Source organism: Ambystoma mexicanum, chromosome 5q (genome assembly GCF_040938575.1).
Source record: "Ambystoma mexicanum isolate Mex_15411 chromosome 5q, UKY_AmexF1_1, whole genome shotgun sequence".
In the NCBI taxonomy this organism is placed as follows: domain Eukaryota; kingdom Metazoa; phylum Chordata; class Amphibia; order Caudata; family Ambystomatidae; genus Ambystoma; species Ambystoma mexicanum.
This window is the reverse complement of record NC_090933.1, coordinates 65,454,287-65,470,986: the sequence shown is the minus strand read 5'-3', so window position 1 is coordinate 65,470,986 and position 16,700 is coordinate 65,454,287.

The following is a 16,700-nucleotide window of genomic DNA, read 5'->3' as shown; positions in this document are numbered from 1 at the left end:
CAGGCCATTCAGATACAGCAGTGACATCCGTTTGGAACCCAAATCATACAACAAGAGAAAACCTGGAGGATGCTCTTTTTCTCATCTCACCCCAAAAGCCTGGAACGAACTACCAAAGAACATACGGAACACAAGAGATCACCTACAATTCAGGAAACTCCTCAAATCATAGCTCTTCACCCCATAACCAGAAAGAATGCCCATTAGGACATACACAGAGGAACTAAGTCAAAAGAAGAACCTACCCTGATTCTTTAAGTCATCAACCCTTATAAAATAAGGATATACGGATCTGTAACATATCCACTTATCAATTCATAGAAAAACCACATCAAATCATACCAAGAATACCCTCAGATCAATTGGAAGGGAGAGCAAGGTATGACCCAGCGGGAGCACCTGGCCACTTTGAGGACACGGGCAGCAATTGACCACCGACAGTAATTAGATAGAAAAGAGCGGGAATGATAATACAACTCCAATACCAAGTAGGGATCATGCCCGCCCCTTGGGTGTACTAAGCTCAATAACTTAGCTGGAGGCCAGCCTCACCACTACTCCTGAAACTAGACTCATGAAAGGGAAGATAAAATATACCACTAATAGACTACTGACAGTAAGGTGTGGCTAAGGTAGGCATAGAACTGGACATACAAACCCCGGTAGCATGCATTCTGGGCAGATACAAGAGAAGTCGAAAGAACAAACCACTGAACAAGCTAAAAGATTTGAGGTACATATTAGCAAAAAGATGCATCGTCATGGGGTAGAAAGACATCAAAAGCCCAAGTGTGGTACTGTGGTGGGGAGACCTCCAAAAATGGGTAACGGCAGAATCTGGGGCCTGGGAAAACATACTACGGGAACAGTAACTAGACAACAGTGAAGACCTGCACCAATGGGTGGTGCTTACGGTGCCTTTGTTCAACTCAAGGAATGAAGACACTACCACGGAAGAAGCAGGCAGCTTGCAATCGGAGCCCTGAATCGGTGCACTCATCTGACAGATTGTGGTCTTGGGAGGGGAAGGGAGGGTGAACGGGGAACACGAGAGACTGCTGAACAATGTACCAATGATGTTAAATTGGTTTGTTGGTATTGTTAAAATAAAAACAAATTTACAACAAAAAAAAAAATAGACTACCAACAGTAAATAGATATAATGGAGCTGGTGAATTATCATATACCACCACTACTATACTAGAGGAAACATTTGCCGAACCTGGGATACAAGGGCCTTTTATCTGCTGGAAACCAGCCATGGTACCGCCTCAGAAACTAGACAATCAATAAACCAAGATACAATATACCTACCCAGTATGACAACCTGATACATTACTAAACTACAAGGATTATCAGACATAAAACCCACTAATCAAAACCTCAAATTTCTGCATACTTAATTCACACAAAAACCCACACAACCACCTCTTTCGCAGCAAACCGCACAGACTTTACCACACTGCAACAACACACAATGAACACATAGATTGCAACAACAGCACGCAAGGACTCGCTTCGATCCTATATGCAGGAGTCTGTACTGATAAATTCTGGTTTCACCATCACCGTCTTGTGGCCAACGCTGAATTTGACTTTTATGGACTTCATTGATTCACGGTGCGTCACCCTTTCTCAACTCTCTTGCTGGACTTCCTTTGCCTCTTGTACTCAACGTGGCCCTGAATCATGCTGTTCCCATCTTCATCTTGTATCCTGGCTTGCAACATTATGTGTTACTACTGACTTCTGCAATTGTATTCACTCTCCCTACTTGCTTCTCCACTCTTTTGACTGCTAACTCTCTGTTCTCTCCTCCTTTCCCTTCTCCCTTTTCGTATCTCCTCCCCTTACTTTCTTCTATGCACTTACACTATCAGAATTGTCCTTGGACCTAGTATGATAGCAACCTAGTCTGTCTCCTCCCCCCTCCCCTTACTGTTTTTTCCTCCCTATCCCTCCTCTAGCATTATCTGAAATGTCGTCAGGCCTAGTATGATAGTCGCTTGTTTTGTTCTTCCCCTACCTTTCTGCACCCCTCTCCCTCACCTCTTGTTTTTCTCCGGCTCTACCACAAATGTCGTCAAGCCTAGTACGGTAGTCGCCTGTCTGTTTCCATTTCCTTCCCACTCTCCCCCTCCCTTCCTTATGTATGTCTTAGCTCTTGCACACTATCTGAAATGTCGTCAGGCCGAGTACGATAGTTAATTTCACATCCTTACTGTTCATGGCCTGTAATAATGTCATTGTATTTTCCCTTGTTCTCTCCCTTGCCTTGAAGTGCTTGGAAACACATTGGGCCTCATTACGACTTTGGCGGTAGCCATGCCGCTATTGGTGGCATGGCTGCTGCCAAAATCGTGTCTGCGTCCGGTTTCCCAGAATGGGGAATTACCGGGCCATTCCGAGTTCGGAGGGCCCGGTAATTCCTCCCTCCAGGAACCCGGGGCCGGACCTTCCTCATTCCCATTTCAGCCCCCGATTACGACCGGCCCATTGTCAGTTCCCTCTTCCCCTCGCGGGACCCGCTCTGCACGTCTGGTAAAACCAGACTTACAGATCGGGTCCCGCGAGGGGACCTCGTAATGTGGCAGAATGGTGTTAACGGGTCCGCATCCCTTTTGCGGCACCCGTTAACCCATTCCACCACTCTTGTAATGAGGCCCATTGTGTATAGGCGCTATATAAATAAACTATCATATCATATCATATGCACTCCCAAACTCAGTGCACAGTGAAAACCAAACTGAAGCTGCCAACAGTACACCACCTCTCACTTTCCTACTCCCTCTTCACCCACTAACCCACCCCCCCACCTTTTGTTTACAGATCCGCCTGAGCGCCTGGAGACCAACTCTGTTGGTGACAGTGCACTATATAAATACCTTTAACATTAACATTAAAATTTAAATCTGCTGGAAGAGTGGAATTAAAAGAAGTTAAACATAACGCTCACCAGCATGTCTTTAATAAAATCATACCTAGGCTACGAATGACTAAAACTACTGACATCAAGCAGGTGGAATTTATGTTATATAGAGTTGATCTTGTTATTATCCACCAGTTCTCTCGTTTAACGACTGCCTTACTACTGGAAGAAGCCCAGTCGTTTTTTGTTCCTGGGTTATGACATCTATTGGTCCAGGTAAAAATAATAGATGGAACTTTTTCACCACTGATCACCATAATACTAGAAATAACATATGCTCTCTGATTAAGACTCTTCACATTTCCATAAATAGAAAACCCAATAAATTGAGAACGGTTATGAATTTGAATACCAACATCAAAGTGAAATGTGTTATTGACAATGGTAGTCAGTGTCCGCCCTTCATTGTGCCTGCTGATACAGAATGGATATCAACAGCATGAGCTAATGAGTTGTCTTCTTGCTCTTTGATTTCCTGGAATACCAGAGAACACTCACATTTATGTAATTCACACACTAATATCCTAATCCATACTGATTTTGATATCTTGTTTTAACAGGAAACATGGTTGCTAACTGATCTTCTTGATGGATACTCAGAAACTTTGGCAGCCCGCTTGCAAAATACAAAGGTCGCCTCATTGATGGTCTCTTAACGGCAGTATGCCTGCGTCCCAACATGAAGTGTGATCTATGGGAAACATCTACTGCCATTTTGGCAGCTAAGATAACTTGAGAGGAGGCTGTAAATAACCGTTCTTGTGATTTGTGGAAACTTAATCTTCACTCGACTCCCTCTAGAAGCAAAATGGTTAATTTTATCCAGACTCTTAGTTAAGTGTTGATTCGATATAAACAAAGAACGCCAAAGGTTCAGCGCGTCTCAATGCTAAGGCTACTTAGCTCAGTGCTCTCCTTATTCTTGGTTCCCCTTCTATTTGGTGTGCCCAATATTCTTGTTCTCTCATAATTTATCTTTGCTTTGACCTACTCTCATGGCTACCCTCCTCTTATATTGTTTTCCTCTTTTTGTTCACTCCTCCTTGCTGCCTCCCTTCAAATACCTTTTTGGAAAATCCTGAAATCTGTGCTGCTCTCCAATCTTCAACCTCATTGGATTATCCTGAAACCAGTACAACATTCCCTCCAGTAGCATCCTTGGAGATTCTCCTACAGACCTTTTGCCATCTTTCATGGGTTTTTCCCATTTAAGGTTTTTTACCCCAAAAATCAGGGGATTCTCTCCTGAACTCATCCAGCTTGATATAGTTATACAATCAGGGTGGCATCTAGAGCGGACCATCCATTTCTTCATGACACCAGAACCAAAATGAAACATTGGTCTAGCTCATCACCGAAATCTCCATCAGTCGTCCAACCTCAGGTAAGCCAAGAAACTGACAGTTTGAGATGCCAACAAACTTTAACAGCTATGTATCCCATTCAAGACATCACATCAGCCATGCAACAGCTGACCACAGAGGTACAGGGTTTGGAGACAGAGAATGCTGCTCTACGCCAATCTGGTCCTTGGAATAGTAATTGACAAGTTTGATGGATCCCCTCAACGCCTACAGCAATTCTTGGATTCATGTACTATCCATTTTACATTCAAGCCTCTGTTCCGTGCCTCAGAAAAGGCTAAAGTGGGATTTCTAATTTCCCATCTATCTGGCAATGCTCTTTCATGGGCTATACCCCTGGTTACCTCAGCGGATCCACTGTTGGATAACTACACAGCTTTAGTATCTGCTTTAAAGACAATTTTTGACAGGCCTGATATGGTTTATGACACCCAGGATTCTCTGCTTGATCTTCAGCAGTGATCCCTTGATCTGAAGACCTATACTGCCATGTTTAAAAAACTGGCCAAAAAGACTGCATGGCCAGAAACTTTGTTTTACCCTCTACCAACGAGGTCTCACCGACGAATTAAAAGATGAGTTGGCCTGTGTTGTATGGCCTGCTTGGTCTCCTTAGTACTACAGATAGACTACAGGGTACAGGAAAGACGCTCTGAAAAAATAAAGAATTGAGTGAGCTTTCAAAGGTCCTTACCAGGATATGCTTCTCCACAGGACACATCTTTGCCAGAACCTATGCAATTAGGTGCAACACGAGGCACATTGACTATGGAGGAAAGGAACTCGAGAACCTCCCAAAGGTCTTTCTATGTATTGCGGTTCTTGTAATCGTCTATTGAGGAATTGTCTTATTGTTCCTCTGCAGCGTTCAGGAAATGCCACCTTCCGGTCCTAGATAGAGCAAGGATTAGGTAGAGTCCAACAAGCTCCATGTGTTCCTACCACCCACCACCCAACGTCTCCAGACCATCCATTATTGTCTTACAAGTTACTTGACCAAACCTCTTCAGCCTGTAACTGCTTTGGCCCTAGTTGACTGTGGTGTGGCGGGAAGATTCATGGACAAAACTTGGGCCCAGCAACATTATATACCTAAACACACTAAACATTGTGTACAGACCGTTGAAGGGATAGATGACAACCCACTCTCTTCCATTCCTATTGTCATACAGACAATTGACCTTCAGCTGGTTTTGACTAATCACACTGAACTTATAGACTTCGACCTGATAGGGGTGGCTCATTTTCCGGTTGTATTGGGCATGCCATGGTTACAAAAGCACAATCCCTGTATAAATAGGTCGGCCGGAACTCTGTTTAGGGATCTGAAATCTGCATCCACAATTGTTCCAACAAGTACACCCAATGAACAAACTGCAGATCAACCAACAGTCAGTGAACTCACTGTATCCCATTTACAGCAGGTTCCTAGGCAATACTATGAGTTGCAAGATGTTTTTTCTGACAGTCTGGAGAAGACTTTAGCACCACACAGACCTGTATACCTCTATTGATACAATACCCCATGCAATAATTCCATTTGGTCGTATATTCATCCTTTCCACACCAGAAAAACAAGCAGTGAAGGATTACCTGGAAGTGAACATTGCAAATTGTCTAATCAGAAAATCCAAGTCACCTGCTGGAGCGTCTTTATTTTACGTCCTTGAAAAGAAACTTCTGAACTCCATCCCTGTCTGGATTACCGCTGTTTAAATCAATTCACTATTTAAGACAAGTACCCTTTAACACTTATCACTGACATATTTGAGGCCTTTAGGGGCACAATGATTCTCTCTAAACTGGACCTCAGAGGAGCCTATCATTTGCTTCGTATCAGGCAGGGTGATGAGTGGAAAACTGCCTTTTGGATATCTTTTGGACATTACGAGTACCTCGTAATGTGCCTTTTGGTCTAATGAATACCCTGGCTGTTTTTCAACGGTTCATGGACTGGGTGTTTTCTGATATCCACATTGTTATTGTCTAGCTGGACGATATTCTGTTAATTTCTTCCAGACCTTAGAAACACGTAGATCGCATTCGGAGTGTTTTGAATAGACTATGTGAAGACCAGTTATTGACCATTTAACTTCTGTTCTTTACCTAGGGTATGCTATATCTCCATCAGGTATTTCCATGGACCCTAGAAAAGTCTTTGCTGTCCTAGAATGGCCAACGCCTACCTGTGTCAAACACATACAACAGCTCCTAGGTTTAGCAAATTTTTACCAGAAATTCATTCCCTGTTATTCGACTATTGTGTTACCAATCACTAATCTATTTAAAAAGGATGTTCCCTTTGTGTGGTCCCATGATGTTGACAAAGCTTTCCTTAGGCTAAAGAAACTTTTCACTCAAGCTCCTATATAGTGTCAACCAGATGTTTCTCCCCCTTTCATCGTCGAAACCAATGCTTCTGAGGCAGCCTTGGGTGCTGTGCTTAAACAGAAACAACCTGATGGCGAGGAACACCCTATCGCTTATCTCTCCTGAACTCTCAATGACAGCAAAAGACATTATTCCGTTTTGGAAAAGGAGCTACTGTACATACATCAAGCCTGTCTGGAATGGCAACACCTTCTACTAGGTTCCAAAGTTCCGGTTCAGATACGTACTGACCAACGCAACTTACAAGCTCTGCAAACATTTGCATGCAGGAACAGTCGACAGGCACGTTGGGCTTTCTTTTTTTCCCAGTAACACTTCACACTCACGTATATTCCAGGAACTCAGAACCAAATTGCTGATGCCTTATCCAGAATGTATAATAATGTAGAAACACCCATGATGTTATGACAAGAATTTCCTTTCCATGTCAATAATTCTTTGGATCAGGTACAGCAAGACACTGGGACACTGAGACATCTCCTGCCTTTCTTACCTTGCAACAAAACAACCCTTTGAGACTTTGTTTTGATCATGGGTTTCTTTTTCATAAATCATGTTTGTACTTACCTAAAACAATTACGCAACATTTGTCATGATTCACTAACGGCAGGTCATAAAGGCTTGACTGCCACCTTGGCCACACTACGATGACATTTTTGGTGGACCAACATGAAACAAACAGTTCAAAGACACATTAAAGCTTGTTCCTTGGGTGCTCAGACCAAGATTCCAAAAACCAAACCCATTGGCTTGTTGCATGAACCACTTCTGCCTACAAGACATTGGGAGAAAATAGCCACAGACCTTATTGTGGACTTGGGGTTGTACTTCTATTATAGTCAGACATAAGGCCTCATTACAGGTCCGGCGGTAGCCATGCCAGTAAAACCAGCAGGTAGCCACCGGACCCGTAAACAGTTACTGGCACCTGGTTTGCCAGTAACACCGGGGTATTACAACTCCGGTGGCCGGAAAGTCAGACACCAGTAATTTGTTGTTCCCCATTCCCATAGAGTCTCATAGGACTCTATGGGAATGGGGACCATGGAAACATCGGCACCGGTAATAACGGTGCCGGTGCTTCCATGAAAGTCTGTGGGCGGATCCCGGTCCGCCCGGCATGTCAGACCTGCCGGGCCGGACAGCACCCGCCCACCAGACTTGTATTTTGCCTGTCCGGAAACAATGGTGCTGATAAGCTTACTGACACTGTTGTTTCCGGACCGGCAAGGTTGTAATGAGGCCCATAGACTTGTTTACCCAGATGGCCCATTTTTCACATCTTACCAAGATTCCTAATTCCTTTGAAATGGCTAAAGTCTTCTTCATGGATATATTTAGATTGCATGGTCTACTCTCTACAATCCTTTCTGACTGCAGCAGTCAATTTGTCTCGGAATTTTGGTCCAACCTTTGCCATATCATTGGTACAAAAAGGGCCTTGTCATCAGGATATCACCCTCAGTCCAACGGAGTCACAGAAAAGCTGAACCTAACCCTAGAACACTTTCTACGATGTTATGCCATGCAAGTAGAAGACTTGGTAACTTTGTTACATGTAGCAGAGTTTTCGTGCAACAACACATTTCATATCTCTCTTAAATAAAGCCCTTTCTACTGTAACTACGGTTTCCACCCAACCATATTCATAACGGAATCAATGTCCTCAAATTCGGTGCCTTCAGTAGATCGATTGGTTGCTGATATACAAGCTTGACACAAATTAATCTCTGCCTCACTTGCTGCGGCCCAAAGAACAACCAAGAAACATACTGACTGCAAAAGAACTAAGGAACCCTCTTATGTAGTGAGCAATTTCGTTTGGTTGTCCCCTAAACATCTGCCAAAATATTTGTGCCTTTCCGAATTGTCACCACGGTATTTTGGCCCATTTCGATATCACACACAAAATCAGCCCTGTTGCCTTTCGCCTTCAACTTACGTCCTCCTGGAAAAAGATTAATCCAGTGTTCCACATCTCTCTCTTGAAACTATATGTGCCTTCCTCTGTACCTAGGAAAAAACACCACCTATTTGTGTGGAAATATACCCCAGAATTCAAAGTGTCTCAAATGTGTGATTCTCGCTGTTGTCGTGGCCACCGTCAGTGGCTGGTTCATTGGAAAGGATACCCAGCTAGTGATCGCGCTTGGGAACCTCGTACCAACATCCATGGTCCTAACTTGTCAAGATTTAATCACCTACATCCTGGCAAACCAGGTGGGGTGGAGTTTAGGAGGAGGCATACTGTCACGGTTCCCAGTACTTACTGCTGTACTCTGTGGCTCCGCTGGTAACTTCACACATCCGCTGCATTGTACCAGCATTCTGCCCCTTGCAAGATGGCAGCAAAAGCTTATTCTGTAGTAATGTTCGTGCCCTAGCCATCATGGCGGCACATACATTTTTCATGCACACACGTCAGTGTAGGAACAGGAACAAGATTCTATATAAAAAAAGAACACCAAAGGTTCAGCGTGTCTCAACGCTAAGGCTACTTAGCTCAGCGTTCTACTTATTCTTGGTTCCCCTTCTATTTTGTGTGCCACATATTCTTGTTCTTTCATAATTATTTCTTGCCTTGACCTACTCCCCTGGCTGCCCTCTTATCTTTTTTTCCTCTTTTTGTTCACTCCTCCTTGTTGCCTCCCTTCAAATACCTTTTTGTAAAATCGTAAAATCTGTGCTGCTCTCCAATCTTCAACATCCTTGGATTATCCTGAAACTAGTACAGCATTCCTCCAGCAGCATCCTTGGAGATTCTCCTACGGAACTTTTGCCATCTTTCATGGGTTTTTCCCCCTTCAAGGTTTTTTTTCCCAAAAATCAGGAGATTAGGAGTCATGGCAACGGCATCACAAAAACACTAGCCCTGAGACCGGATTGGACCCCACACCCCACCATGCCCTCCCCTCCTGCTTTAAAGGGAGGTGAGACGAGCCGGCAGGCAAAGCCACGTAGGGATGGCCAGGAGGCAAGACCGACATCCCTCTCTGCAACTCCGCTGCGAGGGGAGCCACAGCTGACTGCTGCTACAGCCGCCGCAACAACCATCTACACCGCCAAGGATCTGAGGCCCATAGAATCTTCACAAGTCTCCATTGAGGCCCATGAGGCTCAGGAGAATAGCAAGATGGCCGCCGCCATGGGAGTCATGGCAACGGCATCAACAAAAACACTAGCCCTGAGCCCGGATTGGGACCCAAACTTCGCTGTGCCCTCCCCTCCTGCTTTAAAGGGAGGGGAGACAAGCTGGCAGGCAAAGCCGCATAGGGAAAGTCAGGAGGCAAGCCTGACGTCCCTCTCTGCAGCTCTCCGCTGCTCAACAGCGCTCAAGGCGCCAGCAAACTATCTTACTCAAGGCAAGGCCGCAACTTGCTGCAAGATTGTAATAGCGCATAATCTGTACCTCCAATAGGGAAGGGATGAAGCCTACACCCAGCGCCCCCTCCTTACCACTCCAGAAATGCACGATTCAGGTCGCGCACCCGTCCTTCCATGCCCCTCTCTTACTTCCTGAGCACAGCTGACCGCAACTCAAGGGTCGGTCTCAGATTCCCTCCCATCTCACTCTGCCCCCACTTTGATCATCATCGATCTGTGGCTAGGGCACTGAAACCAGGAAATCCAAAGACTCAGACGCCGCTACAGGATACCCCTAACACTGACACTCACACTATCTACTTTAATAATGCAGGATTACCAACCGGGAAAATCCACGGGTGGCACCAAAACATCGGCACCATGTCATCCATGCTAATAAAACTGAGATCCTCCTCATCGGCACACCCTCTCCTTCCTTTCCCCTTACTCTCTGGCCTGCCTCCCTCAGCCCTCCTCCTGCTCCTCCTGCCCCTAACTGCAAAGCAAAGAACCTCAGGGTCATCTTTGATTCCACACTATCCTTCTCCTCACACATCTCTGAAGTCTCAAAAAAATCTAACTTCTTACTACACCTGCTCAGAGGTATCTTTCCCTTCCTCTCCTTCCCACAGAAGCTCACTGTCTCCCAAGCTCTGATTCTCTCTAAACTGGACTACTGTAGCAGCCTCTTTCTAAAGCTACCTGCCTCCACCCTCCGCCCTCTACAGCTAATCCAGAACAGAACTGAGAGACTTGTCCTTGGCCTCAAGCCCTGGGATCGTATCTCTCCAGCACTGAAATCCCTCCATTGGCTCCCAGTGGATGCAAGGATTAAATTTAAAACCCTTTGCATTGTCCACAAGGCTTTCTGGGGCCAGGGTCCAAAATACCTTCAACTATCCCTCCTCAAATACCTCCCTTCTCGAGCCCTTCGCTCCTCTACTTCAAACACCCTCAGGGTCAGCTGCTTTTCTAAGAAACGTGCAGGGGCAGATCTCTGTCCTCGGCCAGAGCCTCCCTTTGGAACGGTCTCCCTGCCACCCTGAAACTGGAGGAAAACCATCTACGATTCCGGAAGCTCCTTAAGACCTTCCTCTTCGCATCTGCCTTTGCCACTCTCCTCCCCTGTTGATCTGCCTTCTCTTCTCAGCACTGCCTCACCTGCCAACGATCCCCTTGGCTCAGTTACTTTCCCTCCCAGACATCCTCCGGCACTGCCTAGCCGGCCACCCTTGCACTGGGGCCTGTTATCTGTACCCTTACAGGTCCCCCCACTCCTCTCCTGCACTTATCAGATGTTACCCTATCTGATTTACCCTGCACTGCACCCTTCACTGGCTGCACTAAACACTGCTCTTATCACCTTATTTATTCACTTATTTATCCACTTATTATTTATCCTATGCCTTGCACTTCTTTGCCCCCCCTCCCTTTTTCCGTTGCACTTTCCCTCTTTTCCCTTTCGTATGCACTTGCGCGTTCTCAATGTCACTGGGCCTAATAAGATTGCTTGTGTTTGTTTTCTCCCCTGCTCCCCCTCCCTTCGTCTGGTCGCGCTCTGAAACACCTGTGTATGGGCGTGAGATAAATAAAATATCATATCATATCATATCCATGCATGCCCCCCAGCAGCACGCACGTTTGCCCACGGAGCTCGAGCATGGTCTCTGCCCACACCTGCAACTTTGTATGTACCACAGCACTCCAACCTAACCAATATATGCCCCATGTCCACAATATATGTGCAATCTATTATGCCTATGTATCACCTGCCACCTGTTTTGGCAATATCGTGCACCTCATGCCTGCGCCTCCTGAGGGGCCCATGCTAATAATGACAATGCCATTTATTCTGTGCCTGCGCTTGATGCTCCCATGCCTAATGTTGGTACTGCACTGTATTCTATGCCTGAGCCCTACAACTTGGCACATCTTTTCACTGTCTGCTTGTATTGATAATTCCCTGGCAGGGCCATTCACCTCACCTAACCTGCTACCTTCTTCCACACTCCCACGATCCACACTCTTAGCTGTGCTCTGGTCAATGCACGCTCTGTACCTGCCCATGTCCTTGACATAAATGACCTCATCATCAAGGATAACCTCGACCTCCTTATACTGACAAAAACTTGGCTTAACAAAGGCTCAGGCCCGGCACTATCTCTCGCCATCCCTGCAGCGTACATTATTTTCAGAAAAGACCATTCCTCCCAGAGAGGCGGGGGAGTGGCCCTTATTTGCCAGGGAAACCCTTGCTATCAGAGAGGATGAAGGTCAACTTAGCCAGAACTGTGATTACCTCCAACTAAAAATCAATGTCTCCCACAATTGCACTACTACTATGCATATTGTTTATAGACCTCCAGGGCCTATCACAGACTTTTAGGACACCCTCGTCCTCTCATTGTCTCACAACAGTAAAAAGACGTCCCAAGTCATACTCCTGGGTGATCTAACCCTAGGCCTCAATGTCCCTAAGGATTCCCATGTGAAAACCCTCAAGAAAGCCCTATCCACCTTGGGCTTCTCGCAAATAATTTCTGAACCTATCCACGTCAAAGGACGCACTCTCGATTGGATCAGCCATCATAACTGTTCTATCCAAATCACTTCCAACTCTCCTATACCATGGTCCGACCACCACTATATTCAATTCAACCTCGACAAAAAAAAGGGCCCCATAGGCCCAACACCCCATGTCCAGCAGCCTTCACAAAAAGCTCACGCCAAATGACAGCAGAAAACATAGCACCGTTTCTACGTGTGCCTGCCCTGCAGGCCCCATTTTCTAAATACCCAGAAACCTTAGCCAACACATTTAAACAGATTCTCACCCAAGCTGTTGACGCCATTGCTCCACTCACCCTTAAAAAAGCCAAAAAAACCTGAAAACTCTAACACATGTTTCTCAAAAGAACTGCTTGACCAACGCTCTGATAAGAGACTTGCCTTCTCCTCATGGAAAGCTAACCCCTCTGAAGCCACTAGAAGCGCCTTCAAAACCATTTCTATAGCATACAAAGCCAACATCACCCGAGCTAAAGCCGCATCCTTCAACTCAAGGATTAATTACGCCAAATCAGGGCCCAAAGAAATATTCGCCATCTTTAGGGAGCTGGAAAAACCACCCACTCCTCCACTCTTTTCTCAAGGACGAAAGCTGGTGCCATGTTAGACAAGCTCAATTCGCTACAAACCAAAATTTGTGGCCATCAAAAAGCGCTTAACCTTCTCATAGCTAACCTGCACAAGAAATCGCCCACGCCCACCAAGGCTAATTCCTCCCCACCTTTTGACTTCAAAGATATGACAGATTTGGAAGTTATCGCCCTGCTCAAATCTATCCAACCCTCCAACTACAAGGGGGATGCTTGCCCAGCACAACTCAACAAAGACTCGGCACACATCCTAGCACCTTTCCTAACCGCATTCATTAACTCGTCTTTCCAGGCTGGCCACGTTCCAACTGGACTCAAGGAAGCATGGGTACGCTCACTCCTTAAAAAACCGTCCCGGGTGCCACCAGGGGGCGCCGAGATGTGCTGAAGCTTCTCGGCTGATCTCCTCCCCAGGGCGCCTTTTTTCAGATCTAGGCCCCCCCAGCCCGGTTGGAGCCGTGCCCTGACCCCCCCCTGGGGCTGTCTGGCAGTATAAAGAACCGGAGGAGCGAAGTCCCGGTGTTCGGGGTGCCGGGAACCCAGAGTTTGCAGCCTCCTAAGTGGCTTGCGGACGGAGCCCAGAGTGCGGTCCCGCCGAAGAGAGCCGTGCGGTGCTGGCCAACTGGCGGTGGGAGAGGGGAGGAGGCTCTAGCTACTGCCTTGCGGCCTGAGCAGGCGCCCCCTCGCAGATGCGTTTCAGGCTCGGGGTCCCCCATCTGAGGCAGCCGTTTTGTGGGTCGCTGAACCAGGAGGACCCACAGAGAGCGGTGGCTTTCTGTGTCATGGATGCGCAGCCTGGTGTCCCGGAGGAAGGTGAGGAGTGGCTCCCGTGGACGAGGGCAGCGTGGTCCCTGCGGAGGGGAGGGGAGGACCCTGTCCGTCTCTGACCCATGTCCCGGGTGCCTGTGGCCAAAGGAGGCGTAGCCCGGGGACGGCGGGCTGAGCGGCAGGTGGAGGACGCTTTCCTGCTACCCCGGAGGGGTGTTGTGAGGCCCCTTGTGTTTTTGGCAAACCAGGTGCCTCGTTGGAGGGTGGGAGCGCGGATGGGGGCTGGCTGGTCTTGTGCCTGGGGCTGGCCTCTCACCCCCAGCTCCCTGTCATTTGAGTGCTGGAGGGGCCCCCTATTGAGCTTGCGATCCGAGGAGCTGCGGAGAGCTGGAGGTCTCGGCGTTGATGAGTCGGCCTTGGATAGGCTCCCTGAGGACTGTGCCCTTTGGTGCCGTGATTGGGCCGTGGGACCCCTGCTTATTGTGGATTCATCCTTGCCAGTCTTTGCTCACCCGCTCTCTTCTCCTTTTGGAGTGCTTCTAGTTGAAGGTCTGTGAGGAGACTGTGGGTGTTGGAGGCTTCCCTAGCCTGCAGCCTGGATTCCCATCCTGTTTTACATTGAGGCTCTTAAAGTCCCTCCGGGACAGTACAATGAACTTGGCTGGGAGGGAGGGGTGGTCTGATTGGTACTGGTGCCCACTGGCCTCCCTCTTCCACATGGTTCACCTGTCTTTGAGTATCTTTCACTAGGGGGGAGTCCTCTTCTAAGTGGTGGACGACAGTACGTCTTGCTTGAGTTGTGGAGTCTTCCTTTGGAGCTGAAGGAAAGCGAGGAGTGCTGTGTTCCTTCTCCCCCCCCCCTATCGGGGGATTCTTTGTCCCCCCGAGCGTTGGTTCAACCTGGCCTTTGATGGATGGTGTACAGGCACTGCAGAGGTTTTGGCGATCACCTCAGCGACTTGTGGCAGATCTCATCATGCAGGACAACAACCAGACTGAGACATCAGAAACTCAGGCTATGAGTCGCAGCATGGCAGCCCTTCTTGGGGAGATTCGAGGTTTTAGGGTGGATATAGGTAAAAGACTAGACTCCCTTGATAAGAAGGTGGATGATGTTGAGGACCGCGTCCAGGCCCTCGAGGCTAACCAGTCCTCAGCCGACCTCTTTGAAACTCAATTCGACATGAGGCTGGCAGAGTTGGAGAGGAGAGAGGACAGGATCACGCTCAAGCTGGACGATCTGGAAAACCAGGAGCAACACTCGAATCTACGATTCCTTGGTGTTCCGGAGCAGGAAGGGGAGGCTCAGGCGGATATCGTGAGGAAGGTTAAGGAAATCATAAATATTTTGTTTGGTGGAGACAATACCAATGTCCCTACTATCGACAGGGCCCATAAGGCGGGAGGTTGCGCAGGTGGACCTTGCTCTATCCTAGTGAAATTTCACTACTTTGTGGAAAAAACCAAGATCCTTGAGTTGGCTCGTAAGAGGGGACCGATCGACTGGAATGGCGCCAAGACCTCCATTTACCAGGACCTTTCAGCGCTTACTCTTGCATGCCGAAGGCTCTGTGGGCCCTTGACGAAGTGGCTGCAGGCCAAGGGAGTGCGCGACAGGTGGGGACACCCGTTCTTGCTCTCATTTGAATTTAATGGAGATAAGTACTCGCTCACTTCAGAAGTTGACATTCGGAAAGCGATGAGTGAGATCCTGGGCAATCCTCCCTCGGGACATGGCAAAGCGAGTGACGGACCTGCACAGGATCGTCAAAAAGAATCCTCGGAGTCTCTGGGGCGGAGACGTGTTCGTGGACATAGGAAATACAGAAAGATTACTCCGCCCTCTCCGGGGCATCTGACGTTTTGAATGAGAAGCAGAGTTCTTATTGTCAGTTGTGCTGAAATGTAACTGGAGTGAGCATGCGGCTAGTTGGCCGGGCTGGAATTTTGAATTTTGGTTTTTATGGATTGTATTTCTGATTGTATGGCAGTCCTTTCAGACGCTCAAATGTTGACTGGGGTGGGGGTGGGGGAGCTGGGTCTGTGGGGAGGGGGGAGGTTAGAGCTACTATGTCTACAGGAGTCTATAAGTTTGTGGGTGGTTCTTGTGTGTGCTCCGGGTTCTTGGGGCTGGGTCTGCATGGATGCCTCCAGCGGGATTTGAATAGACTCTCCGGCTTCCCTAACGGGTGACCCTGTTCAGCCATTGTCGGTGGGGTCCCTCAATGGACGCGGCTTGAATTCTCCGACCAAGAGGTCCTTGGTGTTGAGGGAATTTGTGAGGCTGAAACTTCATTTTCTTTTTGTGCAGGAGTCCCACTGGATTAAGGGGAAGGAGCCCACTTTCAAGTCCAAAGCTATCCAGCAGATGTTTCTGTCCTCATATGGGGCGAAGAGGCGAGGGGTTGTGTTCTTGGTTTCTCCGAATGCTCACTTCTCTCCCAGAGCCCATAGAGCGGATCCAGAAGGACGTTATATCATGGTCAAGGGAGAGGTGAAAGGTTGTCTTTTTACTCTTGTGGGGGTATCTGCCCCGAATGATGGGCAAGATGTTTTTTGGCAGGGGAAGGGTGAAAAAATCAGGGAATTTGCAGAGGGGGTGTTGATAGTCGGGGGAGACTTTAACATGGTTTTGCACCCTGATAAAGACAGGAAACCTTTTAAACCTTGTTCCGATCTTAGACCCCAGATGAAGTTAGCAGACTCTTTCTGCCGGGTAAATGAGGA